The sequence below is a fragment of the Electrona antarctica genome (genome assembly GCF_951216825.1).
Source record: "Electrona antarctica genome assembly, contig: scaffold_164, whole genome shotgun sequence".
Classification (NCBI taxonomy): domain Eukaryota; kingdom Metazoa; phylum Chordata; class Actinopteri; order Myctophiformes; family Myctophidae; genus Electrona; species Electrona antarctica.
In genome coordinates, this window is record NW_027637772.1 from 250,075 (window position 1) to 264,592 (window position 14,518).

Below are 14,518 nucleotides of genomic sequence, written 5' to 3' on the forward strand. Positions count from 1 at the left end.
CACCCAAAACATTCACATGTGAACTGGGGACCACACAAAACATTCACATGTGAACTGGGGACCACCCAAAACATTCACATGTGAACTGGGGACCACCCAAAACATTCACATTTGAACTGAGGACCACCCAAAACATTCACATTTGAACTGGGGACCACCCAAAACATTCACATTTGAACTGAAGACCACCCAAAACATTCACATTTGAACTGGGGACCACCCAAAACATTCACATTTGAACTGAGGACCACCCAAAACATTCACTTTTGAACTGGGGACCACCCAAAACATTCACATTTGAACTGGGGACCACCCAAAACATTCACATTTGAACTGAGGACCACCCAAAACATTCACATTTGAACTGGGGACCACCCAAAACATTCACAGAACTGGGGACCACCCAAAACATTCACATTTGAACTGGGGACCACCCAAAACATTCACATTTGAACTGGGGACCACCCAAAACATTCACAGAACTGGGGACCACCCAAAACATTCACAGAACTGGGAACCACCCAAAACATTCACACTTGCACTGGGGACCACCCCAAAATATTCACATGTGTACTGAGGACCACCCAAAACATTCACAGAACTGGGGACCACCCAAAACATTCACATTTGCACTGGGGACCACCCCAAAATATTCACATGTGAACTGGGGACCACCCAAAACATTCACAGAACTGGGGACCACCCAAAACATTCACATTTGAACTGGGGACCACCCAAAATATTCACATGTGAACTGAGGACCACCCAAAACATTCACATTTGAACTGGGGACCACCCAAAACATTCACATTTGAACTGAGGACCACCCAAAACATTCACATTTGAACTACAGGGGACCACCCAAAACATTCACATGTGAACTGAGGACCACCCAAAACATTCACATTTGAACTGAGGACCACCCAAAACATTCACATTTGAACTGGGGACCACCCAAAACATTCACAGAACTGGGGACCACCCAAAATATTCACAGAACTGGGGAACATTCACATTTGAACTGAGGACCACCCAAAACATTCACATTTGAACTGGGGACCACCCAAAACATTCACAGAACTGGGGACCACCCAAAACATTCACAGAACTGGGGAACATTCACATTTGAACTGGGGACCACCCAAAACATTCACAGAACTGGGGACCACCCAAAACATTCACAGAACTGGGGACCACCCAAAACATTCACATTTGCACTGGGGACCACCCCAAAATATTCACATGTGAACTAGGCCCAGACCACTGTTCCCCCAGGGGTCCTTGAGGGAGTTCCAGGCGGGCCCCTATAGCTAAATGATAATTTGGAACCAAATGGACCCTTATGGGTCTGTAACTCTGAGAGTTAAATGAACATTGATTGTACAATATAAATTGGGGGTCCCAGAGATAGAAATGCCATTAAATGGGGGACTGTAGACTAATGCATGTCTCGTATGGGGGTCCCTGGCATGTCTTTTCAAATGGGGGTCCGCGGGCTAATTAGTGTCCATTTGGGGGTCCTTGACATGAAAAAGTGTGGGAACCACTGTTGTAAAGGTCTTAAAGGCCCTTCATTTGCCACTTTACTGTCATCTGGGGACCCCTCCAAAATCATGTGGGGACCCCCTGGGGGTCCCAGCCCCCGACTCCCGATCCCGACGGCCTTTACTGCATGTCTTCCCCCCCATCTCTCTCCCCATTTCCTGTCAGCCTACTGTCTGTCCCTCCATAAAAAATATAAAATAAAGGCGAAAGCCACAAAAAAACATTAAGAAAACTGTATAATACCAGACTATAGACATTAGTTCCAGTAAAGTGATTAAAACACTTACCCGATATTAACCTTTAGGCTTTAATCCAACGCAGCAAAATGGAGTCCATATACACATAGTGTTCAGCTCTCTGTCGTTGTTGTGTCAAAATGGTCGACTGTGTTTTAACACACATACAGTAGGAAGTGTCTAGAGAGGAAACAGGTTTTGCCAGTGTACAGTGTTGAGAACCATACCTTACAGGTGAGGTGACTCATAACAATCATGCCACACAGCAACATGGCAGAGAGGAGTGATGATTGGTTAACATTCTTAGCCACTCCCTGACTCACTGGCTCAGCATGGTGGTGTTACAGTGAAATCGGTGACCTGCTGAAATATGTCACAATCGTGTAGTAAGTAGACAATCACATAATGTCAGTGTCCGAATGTAAATCGTTGCGGTTTGTTCATTAGCAGAGTTCAATCTAGCTGGTGTTCTGGCCACGTATTTAAAGACCTCCATGTATGTTGTGTGAAGTCCACAAGATGGGTCACATATTTCAGCAGGTCACCAATTTCACCGTAACACCATAACGTCATGCTGGAGTGATGGAGTGTGAGTGAACAAGTGGCTGAGATTTGGGTCTATAGGGTAAATCTCCTTTGAATTGATTTGACATGAATTGGGCGGGTCTTGCCTTCTGGCGTGCGTGCGTGCGTGCGTGCGTGCGTGCGTGCATGCGTGCGTGCGTGTGTGCACACACAATGTCGCTGTCTGTCACTGAGGCATGTATCAGTTGTGAGGTGAACACAAAGCTGTCATGTGACAACATTTAACAATTAATGTAAACTGGTTGTAACATAACACCACCCCTTCTCTCTCTCTCTCTCTCTCTCTCTGTGTGTGTGTGTGTGTGTGTGTGTGTGTGTGTGTGTGTGTGTGTGTGTGTGTGTGTGTGTGTGTGTGTGTGTGTGTGCGTGCGTGCGTGCGTGCGTGCGTGCGTGCGTGCGTGCGTGTACACAGATACAGGGCAGTTCGGCACTAAGACAGCAACACACCTTGATGTGCTTTGACCTTTGATCTTTAAAAAAAGAAAACATTTAACAAAAATGCTTAAAGGTATCTTTATCTTATCTTTATCTTCAGTGATTTCACTTAATTCAAATATCATATTCATATATCAATATCAGGGAGAGGGAGAGAGAGAGGGGGGGTAGAAAGAGAGAGGGAGGAGGAGAGAGAGAGGCTGCTAGAGGGGAGAGGAAGTCAGAAATGAGAGCGAGGGGCGAGCTAGGGGTCATTCTTTGAGACCCGTCCAGGTTTTGGACCAATAAGCACCTTTGTTTGAAGCTTCAAAGGGTCAAACAACCAGCGTTCTCAAATGCTGCCCGAACCCGACCTGACCCGACGGGGGTCATCGGGCCGGGCCTAAAATGTATGCAAATTAGTTGGGCCAGGCCGGGCCTCGGCCCAGTTAGGGCCCAGTTAGAGCCCAGTTAGGGCCCAGTTAGGGCCCAGTTAGAGCCCAGTTAGGGCCCAGTTAGAGCCCAGTTAGGGCCCAGTTAGGGCCCAGTTAGAGCCCAGTTAGAGCCCAGTTAGGGCCCAGTTAGAGCCCAGTTAGGGCCCAGTTAGAGCCCAGTTAGGGCCCAGTTAGAGCCCAGTTAGGGCCCAGTTAGAGCCCAGTTAGAGCCCAGTTAGAGCCCAGTTAGGGCCCAGTTAGAGCCCAGTTAGGGCCCAGTTAGAGCCCAGTTAGGGCCCAGTTAGAGCCCAGTTAGGGCCCAGTTAGAGCCCAGTTAGAGCCCAGTTAAAGCCCAGTTAGAGCCCAGTTAGGGCCCAGTTAGGGCCCAGTTAGAGCCCAGTTAGAGCCCAGTTAGAGCCCAGTTAGAGCCCAGTTAGGGCCCAGTTAGAGCCCAGTTAGGGCCCAGTTAGAGCCCAGTTAGAGCCCAGTTAGGGCCCAGTTAGAGCCCAGTTAGGGCCCAGTTAGAGCCCAGTTAGAGCCCAGTTAGAGCCCAGTTAGGGCCCAGTTAGAGCCCAGTTAGAGCCCAGTTAGGGCCCAGTTAGAGCCCAGTTAGGGCCCAGTTAGGGCCCAGTTAGAGCCCAGTTAGGGCCCAGTTAGAGCCCAGTTAGGGCCCAGTTAGAGCCCAGTTAGAGCCCAGTTAGGGCGTCAATTTTCAGGCCCGTTGAGAACAATCATTGGAATCTCTTGTTTAATTTCTGTTCATTAAATGACTTACTTTTAATTACTCTTTACAGTCAGAATTACTTTTTTACAATCAGGATCTATTTCTTATTGATTCTTTCTGTTCACCAGTGAAGTGTAGGCAGAATAATTAAGGAGCGAAACTTCATTGTTCAACTTTTATGACCGTCTCAACACCCTAAAAACAGTATAATACGGCCTGGGCCGTGGCTCAGCGGTCCAGCCACCTTGGCTGGTAATCCAGTCTGGCAGTGTGCCGCGGGTTCGACTCCCGATCCCGACGGCCTTTACTGCATGTCTTCCCCCCCATCTCTCTCCCCATTTCCTGTCAGCCTACTGTCTGTCCCTCCATAAAAAATATAAAATAAAGGCGAAAGCCACAAAAAAACATTAAAAAAACTGTATAATACCAGACTATAGACATTAGTTCCAGTAAAGTGATTAAAACACTTACCCGATATTAACCTTTAGGCTTTAATCCAACGCAGCAAAATGGAGTCCATATACACGTAGTGTTCAGCTCTCTGTCGTTGGTCGTCAAAATGGTCGACTGTGTTTTAACACACATACAGTAGGAAGTGTCTAGAGAGGAAACAGGTTTTGCCTGTGTACAGGTGTGTGTGGGTGGGTGTGTGGGCGAAGTAAAGAACGATAGGCATCCAACAGTGACGATGATGTGGTTTAGGGTTTTGTAATAATGGACTCTGACATTTACTGGAGTTGGAACTAGACATGTAACCATTCACTCAACTCACCGTACCTTGTTTTCACAAGTTTTAAAACATTATATTCCAGACAAAGTATTATTTCTCTTACACAAATCCAGTATTTTCTTTCTCTTTTAATTTTCTTTTCCTCTTTTCAATACAGTAGCAAATGACAGGATCATACAGACTACAACATGACGTAACGATATCCTCCGCTCCCGACAGGATCATACAGACTACAACATGACGTAACGATATCATCCGTTCCCGACAGGATCATACAGACTACAACATGACGTAACGATATCCTCCGCTCCCGACAGGATCATACAGACTACAACATGACGTAACGATATCATCCGCTCCCGACAGGATCATACAGACTACAACATGACGTAACGATATCCTCCGCTCCCGACAGGATCATACAGACTACAACATGACGTAACGATATCATCCGTTCCCGACAGGATCATACAGACTACAACATGACGTAACGATATCATCCGCTCCCGACAGGATCATACAGACTACAACATGACGTAACGATATCCTCCGCTCCCGACTGGATCATACAGACTACAACATGACGTAGCGATATCATCCGCTCCCGACAGGATCATACAGACTACAACATGACGTAACGATATCATCCGCTCCCGACAGGATCATACAGACTACAACATGACGTAACGATATCATCCGCTCCCGACAGGATCATACAGACTACAACATGACGTAACGATATCCTCCGCTCCCGACAGGATCAACATGACGTAACGATATCATCCGCTCCCGACATGATCAACATGACGTAACGATATCCTCCGCTCCCGACAGGATCATACAGACTACAACATGACGTAACGATATCATCCGCTCCCGACAGGATCATACAGACTACAACATGACGTAACGATATCATCCGCTCCCGACAGGATCATACAGACTACAACATGACGTAACGATATCATCCGCTCCCGACAGGATCATACAGACTACAACATGACGTAACGATATCCTCCGCTCCCGACAGGATCAACATGACGTAACGATATCATCCGCTCCCGACAGGATCAACATGACGTAACGATATCCTCCGCTCCCGACAGGATCATACAGACTACAACATGACGTAACGATATCATCCGCTCCCGACAGGATCATACAGACTACAACATGACGTAACGATATCATCCGCTCCCGACAGGATCATACAGACTACAACATGACGTAACGATATCATCCGCTCCCGACAGGATCATACAGACTACAACATGACGTAACGATATCATCCGCTCCCGACAGGATCATACAGACTACAACATGACGTAACGATATCATCCGCTCCCGACAGGATCATACAGACTACAACATGACGTAACGATAGCATCCGCTCCCGACAGGATCATACAGACTACAACATGACGTAACAATATCATCCGCTCCCGACAGGATCATACAGACTACAACATGACGTAGCGATATCATCCGCTCCCGACAGGATCATACAGACTACAACATGACGTAACGATATCATCCGCTCCCGACAGGATCATACAGACTACAACATGACGTAGCGATATCCTCCGCTCCCGACAGGATCATACAGACTACAACATGACGTAGCGATATCATCCGCTCCCGACAGGATCATACAGACTACAACATGACGTAACGATATCCTCCGCTCCCGACAGGATCATACAGACTACAACATGACGTAACGATATCATCCGCTCCCGACAGGATCATACAGACTACAACATGACGTAACGATATCCTCCGCTCCCGACAGGATCATACAGACTACAACATGACGTAACAATATCATCCGCTCCCGACAGGATCATACAGACTACAACATGACGTAACGATATCATCCGCTCCCGACAGGATCATACAGACTTTTGAAACAGAGATCAGGCTTTCCTCCGAGGTGGTGGAAAGCCTGGTGAGGCGAGGTTAGGAGTCAAGACAGTTGTGTGTGTGAGGTGTGGATGTTAGGGAAATATCCTGGCCAATGGCATTGCAAGACTAAACCATAGGATCCAATGTTGATTACCCATACAGGCCGACTTCAAGATACTCCTCCTGACCTATAAAACCTTAAACGGACTCGCACCACCTTACATGTCCAGTTTAATAAATATATACATCCCTCCAAGACCACTACGCTCTCAGGATGCTGGGAAACAAGACACAATAAAATAAGGGTTGGGGGCAGAGCTTTCACACATCGTGCCCCCTGTCTCTGGAACGCTCTCCCTCAGGATGTCAGAAATGCAAACTCCCTGGACATTTTTAAGTCGAGGATAAAAACACAGCTTTTTTCTATGCACTATACGGTTCCGCCTGGTTTTAATCTGTATGAGCCACAGCTATGGTTTGACACTTTACTGTCATCTGGGGACCCCTCCAAAATCATGTGGGGACCCCCTGGGGGTCCCAGCCCCCGACTCCCGATCCCGACGGCCTTTACTGCATGTCTTCCCCCCCATCTCTCTCCCCATTTCCTGTCAGCCTACTGTCTGTCCCTCCATAAAAAATATAAAATAAAGGCGAAAGCCACAAAAAAACATTAAGAAAACTGTATAATACCAGACTATAGACATTAGTTCCAGTAAAGTGATTAAAACACTTACCCGATATTAACCTTTAGGCTTTAATCCAACGCAGCAAAATGGAGTCCATATACACGTAGTGTTCAGCTCTCTGTCGTTGTTGTGTCAAAATGGTCGACTGTGTTTTAACACACATACAGTAGGAAGTGTCTAGAGAGGAAACAGGTTTTGCCAGTGTACAGTGTTGAGAACCATACCTTACAGGTGAGGTGACTCATAACAATCATGCCACACAGCAACATGGCAGAGAGGAGTGATGATTGGTTAACATTCTTAGCCACTCCCTGACTCACTGGCTCAGCATGGTGGTGTTACAGTGAAATCGGTGACCTGCTGAAATATGTGACAATCGTGTAGTAAGTAGACAATCACATAATGTCAGTGTCCGAATGTAAATCGTTGCGGTTTGTTCATTAGCAGAGTTCAATCTGGGCCCAGTTAGGGCCCAGTTAGAGCCCAGTTAGGGCCCAGTTAGAGCCCAGTTAGAGCCCAGTTAGGGCCCAGTTAGAGCCCAGTTAGAGCCCAGTTAGAGCCCAGTTAGGGCCCAGTTAGAGCCCAGTTAGGGCCCAGTTAGAGCCCAGTTAGAGCCCAGTTAGGGCCCAGTTAGGGCCCAGTTAGAGCCCAGTTAGAGCCCAGTTAGAGCCCAGTTAGAGCCCAGTTAGAGTCCAGTTAGGGCCCAGTTAGGGCCCAGTTAGAGCCCAGTTAGAGCCCAGTTAGGGCCCAGTTAGGGCCCAGTTAGGGCCCAGTTAGGGCCCAGTTAGAGCCCAGTTAGGGCCCAGTTAGGGCCCAGTTAGAGCCCAGTTAGAGCCCAGTTAGGGCCCAGTTAGAGCCCAGTTAGGGCCCAGTTAGAGCCCAGTTAGAGCCCAGTTAGAGCCCAGTTAGAGCCCAGTTAGGGCCCAGTTAGAGCCCAGTTAGAGCCCAGTTAGGGCCCAGTTAGAGCCCAGTTAGGGCCCAGTTAGAGCCCAGTTAGAGCCCAGTTAGAGCCCAGTTAGGGCGTCAATTTTCAGGCCCGTTGAGAACAATCATTGGAATCTCTTGTTTAATTTCTGTTCATTAAATGACTTACTTTGAATTACTCTTTACAGTCAGAATTACTTTTTTACAATCAGGATCTATTTCTTATTGATTCTTTCTGTTCACCAGTGAAGTGTAGGCAGAATAATTAAGGAGCGAAACTTCATTGTTCAACTTTTATGACCGTCTCAACACCCTAAAAACAGTATAATACGGCCTGGGCCGTGGCTCAGCGGTCCAGCCACCTTGGCTGGTAATCCAGTCTGGCAGTGTGCCGCGGGTTCGACTCCCGATCCCGACGGCCTTTACTGCATGTCTTCCCCCCCATCTCTCTCCCCATTTCCTGTCAGCCTACTGTCTGTCCCTCCATAAAAAATATAAAATAAAGGCGAAAGCCACAAAAAAACATTAAAAAAACTGTATAATACCAGACTATAGACATTAGTTCCAGTAAAGTGATTAAAACACTTACCCGATATTAACCTTTTACAATTTACAATTTAGGATCATACAGACTACAACGTGACGTAACGATAGCATCCACTCACGACAGGATCATACAGACTTCAACATGACGTAACGATATCATCCGCTCCCGACAGGAACATACAGACTACAGAATGACGTAACGATATCCTCCGCTCCCAACAGGATCATACAGACTACAACATGACGTAACGATATCCTCCGCTCCCGACAGGATCAACATGACGTAACGATATCATCCGCTCCCGACAGGATCATACAGACTACAACATGACGTAACGATATCATCCGTTCCCGACAGGATCATACAGACTACAACATGACGTAACGATATCATCCGCTCCCGACAGGATCATACAGACTACAACATGACGTAACGATATCCTCCGCTCCCGACAGGATCATACAGACTACAACATGGCGTAACGATATCATCCGCTCCCGACAGGATCATACAGACTACAACATGACGTAACGATATCATCCGCTCCCGACAGGATCATACAGACTACAACATGACGTAACGATATCCTCCGCTCCCGACAGGATCATACAGACTACAACATGACGTAACGATATCATCCGCTCCCGACAGGATCATACAGACTACAACATGACGTAACGATATCCTCCGCTCCCGACAGGATCATACAGACTACAACATGACGTAACGATATCATCCGCTCCCGACAGGATCATACAGACTACAACATGACGTAACGATATCCTCCGCTCCCGACAGGATCATACAGACTACAACATGACGTAACAATATCATCCGCTCCCGACAGGATCATACAGACTACAACATGACGTAACGATATCCTCCGCTCCCGACAGGATCATACAGACTACAACATGACGTAACAATATCATCCGCTCCCGACAGGATCATACAGACTTTTGAAACAGAGATCAGGCTTTCCTCCGAGGTGGTGGAAAGCCTGGTGAGGCGAGGTTAGGAGTCAAGACAGTTGTGTGTGTGAGGTGTGGATGTTAGGGAAATATCCTGGCCAATGGCATTGCAAGACTAAACCATAGGATCCAATGTTGATTACCCATACAGGCCGACTTCAAGATACTCCTCCTGACCTATAAAACCTTAAACGGACTCGCACCACCTTACATGTCCAGTTTAATAAATATATACATCCCTCCAAGACCACTACGCTCTCAGGATGCTGGGAAACAAGACACAATAAAATAAGGGTTGGGGGCAGAGCTTTCACACATCGTGCCCCCTGTCTCTGGAACGCTCTCCCTCAGGATGTCAGAAATGCAAACTCCCTGGACATTTTTAAGTCGAGGATAAAAACACAGCTTTTTTCTATGCACTATACGGTTCCGCCTGGTTTTAATCTGTATGAGCCACAGCTATGGTTTTAATCTGTATGAGCCACAGCTATGGTTTTAATCTGTATGAGCCACAGCTATGGTTTTAATCTGTATGAGCCACAGCTATGGTTTTAATCTGTATGAGCCACAGCTATGGTTTTAATCTGTATGAGCCACAGCTATGGTTTTAATCTGTATGAGCCACAGCTATGGTTTTAATCTGTATGAGCCACAGCTATGGTTTTAATCTGTATGAGCCACAGCTATGGTTTTAATCTGTATGAGCCACAGCTATGGTTTTAATCTGTATGAGCCACAGCTATGCACATTTTACCATGTTTGAATCTGTATGAGCCACAGCTATGCACATTTTACCATGTTTTAATCTGTATGAGCCACAGCTATGCACATTTTACCATGTTTAGTCAAAGAACAGAACAGGAATTCATCCTGTTTTCCTCTTTACTTTACTATGTTTTTTATTGCCATGTTTTGTGTCTTTGATTTGTTTTTTGATGTATTAATGCTGTAAAGTGCACAGAGACCCCTTGGGGTGATTAGGTACTATACATAAAATAAACTGATAAACAATATTTACAATGTAGGCATTTAGCAGACGCTCTTAATCCAGAGCGATTTACATTAAGCAAGAACAAAAAGCATGGGAATACTGTTACTTTCAGTTTGTTTTGAGTTATTTTTGGTTCATTTTGCATTAAGTTTATTGTTTAATTTACAGTTAAACACCCGGCTTATGTCATGATATATCCACCCTGCAATCAAAATAAACATTTACACAATCGTGGGATAAAATGTAGTAATTTTAGGATATACTCTATGGTAGGTACCCTCAGAGATACAAATAGACACTTCTATTTAGTCAAAGAACAGAACAGGAATTCATCCTGTTTTCCTCTTTACTTTACTATGTTTTTTATTGCCATGTTTTGTGTCTTTGATTGTTTTTTGATGTATTAATGCTGTAAAGTGCACAGAGACCCCTTTGGGGTGATTTTGTACTATAAATAAAATAAACTGATAAACTGATAAGAACAGGAAAACAAATGATTTATACCCTTGTTTATATCAAATACAAATGTTGTAATTTTACAACTGTGGGTCTTGTAGTGTTTATGGCACAAGACTGCCATCTGCTGGTCTGCAGGTTAGTGGGTAGCGAAGCATTCTGGTAATAATCATAAGGACGTTGGTTCACCTCCCAATGCCGGTGTCTGTGTGTCAAAGTGCCCCTGAGCAACGCGCTTAACCCCCATCATAACCATCTGAGCAGCCATCAGCTGTGCGAAGCTGAATTTACCTCACAGGATTATAAAACAGATCTACAGAGAACATGGACTTCACATTTACATTACAATTTACAATGTAGGCATTTAGCAGACGCTCTTAACTCTTTGAGCGTTTCAAGGATTTCTATATAGTAGGTAGACTTCTCTATGGCAGAATGGCGTTTTTTGAATGATTTATTGAAAATTCTCTGTTGTGAATGTGTGACAACGAAAGACCTTCAGAGAAAGCTTGACTTGTCTGCTTACAGGAAAAAAATGAACTGAGTTGATAAAATGTTTAGTTCTTGTGTTGGAAGCCATTTAAAAGAGCCTGCATTTACACTGTTTTCTGTTTCTAGGACAACCAAAAAAAGTTATGCCCGGTTGAAGTTTTATTTTCTAAATAACTTTTTTTCTGCTGGGCGTACATAGCCATGCAATATCTCATTTTAAAGGGTGAGTTGTCTAGTTCAATTAAAATAAAATAAAAAGTTTCTCACATGTACCACTGTAGATATTTTGCCATCTATAAATAGCATGGTCAGTCATGATCAATCTGACCTATCCAGCTAAAAGTCCCCATAGCTCTGAAATTGGAACATCATATAAACTCAATTCTTTTTTGGGGTAAAATTAGACATTCTAACGCACATTTTGATATATACCATGTTTACATAGTCTTACCAGTACCTTGTCTATTCATGCATGCATCTCAAAAACCTGTTATGAAGAAACACAGTTTTGATAAAAAACACATCCAAGGACATTGTTTTGATATGACTTGGTACCCATGATATGTATCAAAATATAGACTTGAATGTATACTGTATTATAAAAAAGAAATTGAGTTATTACCATCTACCGTTACAGAGTAAATCACAGTTGAAACTTGCTTAGTCATATACAATAAACCTCACAATAGTGAACAAAATAGTCATGACAGGTCTAACTCATTGTAAAAGCGTCTTTTATTTTTTACGACTACTAACATAATAAAATGATAAATATTACAGAAAATAAATAGGCCTACATACAAAACAGTTACTCCTCCCCTAGCTCTGATCCATAGCTCTAAATGCGCATTTAGAGCTATGGATCAGAGCTACTCCTCCCAAATGTCCCCAAACCCAGTCCTTGACGGTGTGTGTGTGTGTGAGTTAACCTGACTCCGCCATATGGGGCAGCAGAGTGTACACTGTGTTCCCCCCTCCTGCTCCCATCTGGGAACTCTCAGGCAGACTTGATGCCCGGCCACAAAACGGCCTGGCCAATCAGCAGCAGCTTCTAGCAACTTCTAGCAGCAGCTTCTAGCTTCTAGCTGCTGCTGATTGGCCAGGCGGTTTTTTGGCCGGGCATCAAGTCTGCCTGAGAGTTCCCAGATGGGAGCAGGAGGGGGGAACCCAGTGTACTCTCTGCTGCCCCATCTGGCGGAGTCAGGTTATGTGTGAGTAGGCTAAATAAAACAAAAACTGCCCCCCCCTGAAATGAATGAATGAATGAATCCGGTTCAGTGTCGGAGAACGCCATCGCAGTCTTGACTCTTCATCCTCCTCATCCTCCTCATCTGATGCCAGTTCTAAATATATAAAAAGAAATAAACATTTTAGCTGTAGTCAGTGCACGCTACTATTACATGGCGTTTTACCCGGCTGCTGGCGATCAAATGATTTTATTGTGCAGTGTCTTTGTGGGCCGAGTCGTGGCATGAAAAATACAAATAGATGCTTGTATAAGTAGTATCACGATAAAATAATATGGCGACGTTAGAATGAAACACCAATGAGTGATCGCTGGTAATGTAGCTAGCTGCCCAGGGTATATCCAGCACCATTGCGTCGCAATCATCCAGCAACATTGGTACTGGCTATTGCCCGGGCTTGTGGCCCGGCCAATAGCCAGTACCATTTGTGCAGCGTTTGTTAGCAACTACTACTAGCCAACAGCCAGTGGAATGTGGTGACGCGATGGTGCTGGATATACGCTGGGCAGCTACATTAGCCGCGATCACTCATTGGTGGTGTCATTCTAACGTCGCCATATTATTTTATCGTGATACTAATTATACAAACATCTATTTGTATGCCACGATGCCACGATTCGGCCCACAAAGACACAGTACAATACATTCATTTGATCAGATGTTTTTGTTAGCTACGTCGATCACCTATAGTACCGACCCTTGTTATATATTCTCCGACTATGCCTGTCACGATGACTAAACCAGTTAGATCTATCCATATATGGTTCTACCACATCTATCTGATATCAGCACTAGGTCGGCTCGGGCCAAATATAGGGATCGTCTTACTAGACATGTCATATTAGGGCATTTTCGAATACAATAAAATTACCTTTTAGCGAAGGCATCAGCCTTGGTGGTAACTCCGGTGGGGAGAAGAAAAAACATTGCACACGTGTAATCCGCGAGGGTGGATGTTGCAGCCCGGCCAACGGTCTGGGACTGGAGAATGCCTCTGGACACGGATGGATCATTTTTCAGATTGTTTTTTTTGCGGCGACTGCAAACCTGGCTGAAAAACTCTTCCTCCAGTGCCCACCTCGGAGGAGTCAACCAACCCCCCTGTTCACTGGGGGCTGGGCGTCAGTTTCCAATAGGAAAGCATACACGTGTGTCACGTGACACGGGAATTCTGGGAAATGTAGTTGATATTTATGCTCAATAGTCTATACAGAGGTGCGGACCGAATTAATATATTGGTATTAATAAAAAAAGAGAACTACGGAAAATCACGTACAGGGCAGAAAAGACTAATGCAAAACTCCACGTGTTTTCCAGTAGTAATCTGTCTAAGGGTTAATCCAGAGCGATTTACATTAAGCAAGAACAAAAAGCATGGGAATACTGTTACTTTCAGTTTGTTTTGAGTTATTTTTGCTTAATTTTGCATTACGTTTATTGTTTAATTTACAGTTAAACACCCGGCTTATGTCATGATATATCCACCCTGCAATCAAAATAAAACCTTTTCACGTTCTCCCCTGTCCCCTAGGGTAGGTACCCCCACATGTTCTCCCCGTGTCCCCTAGGGTAGGTACCCTCACATGTTCTCCCCCCGTGTCCCCTAGGGTAGGTACCCCCATGTTCTCCCC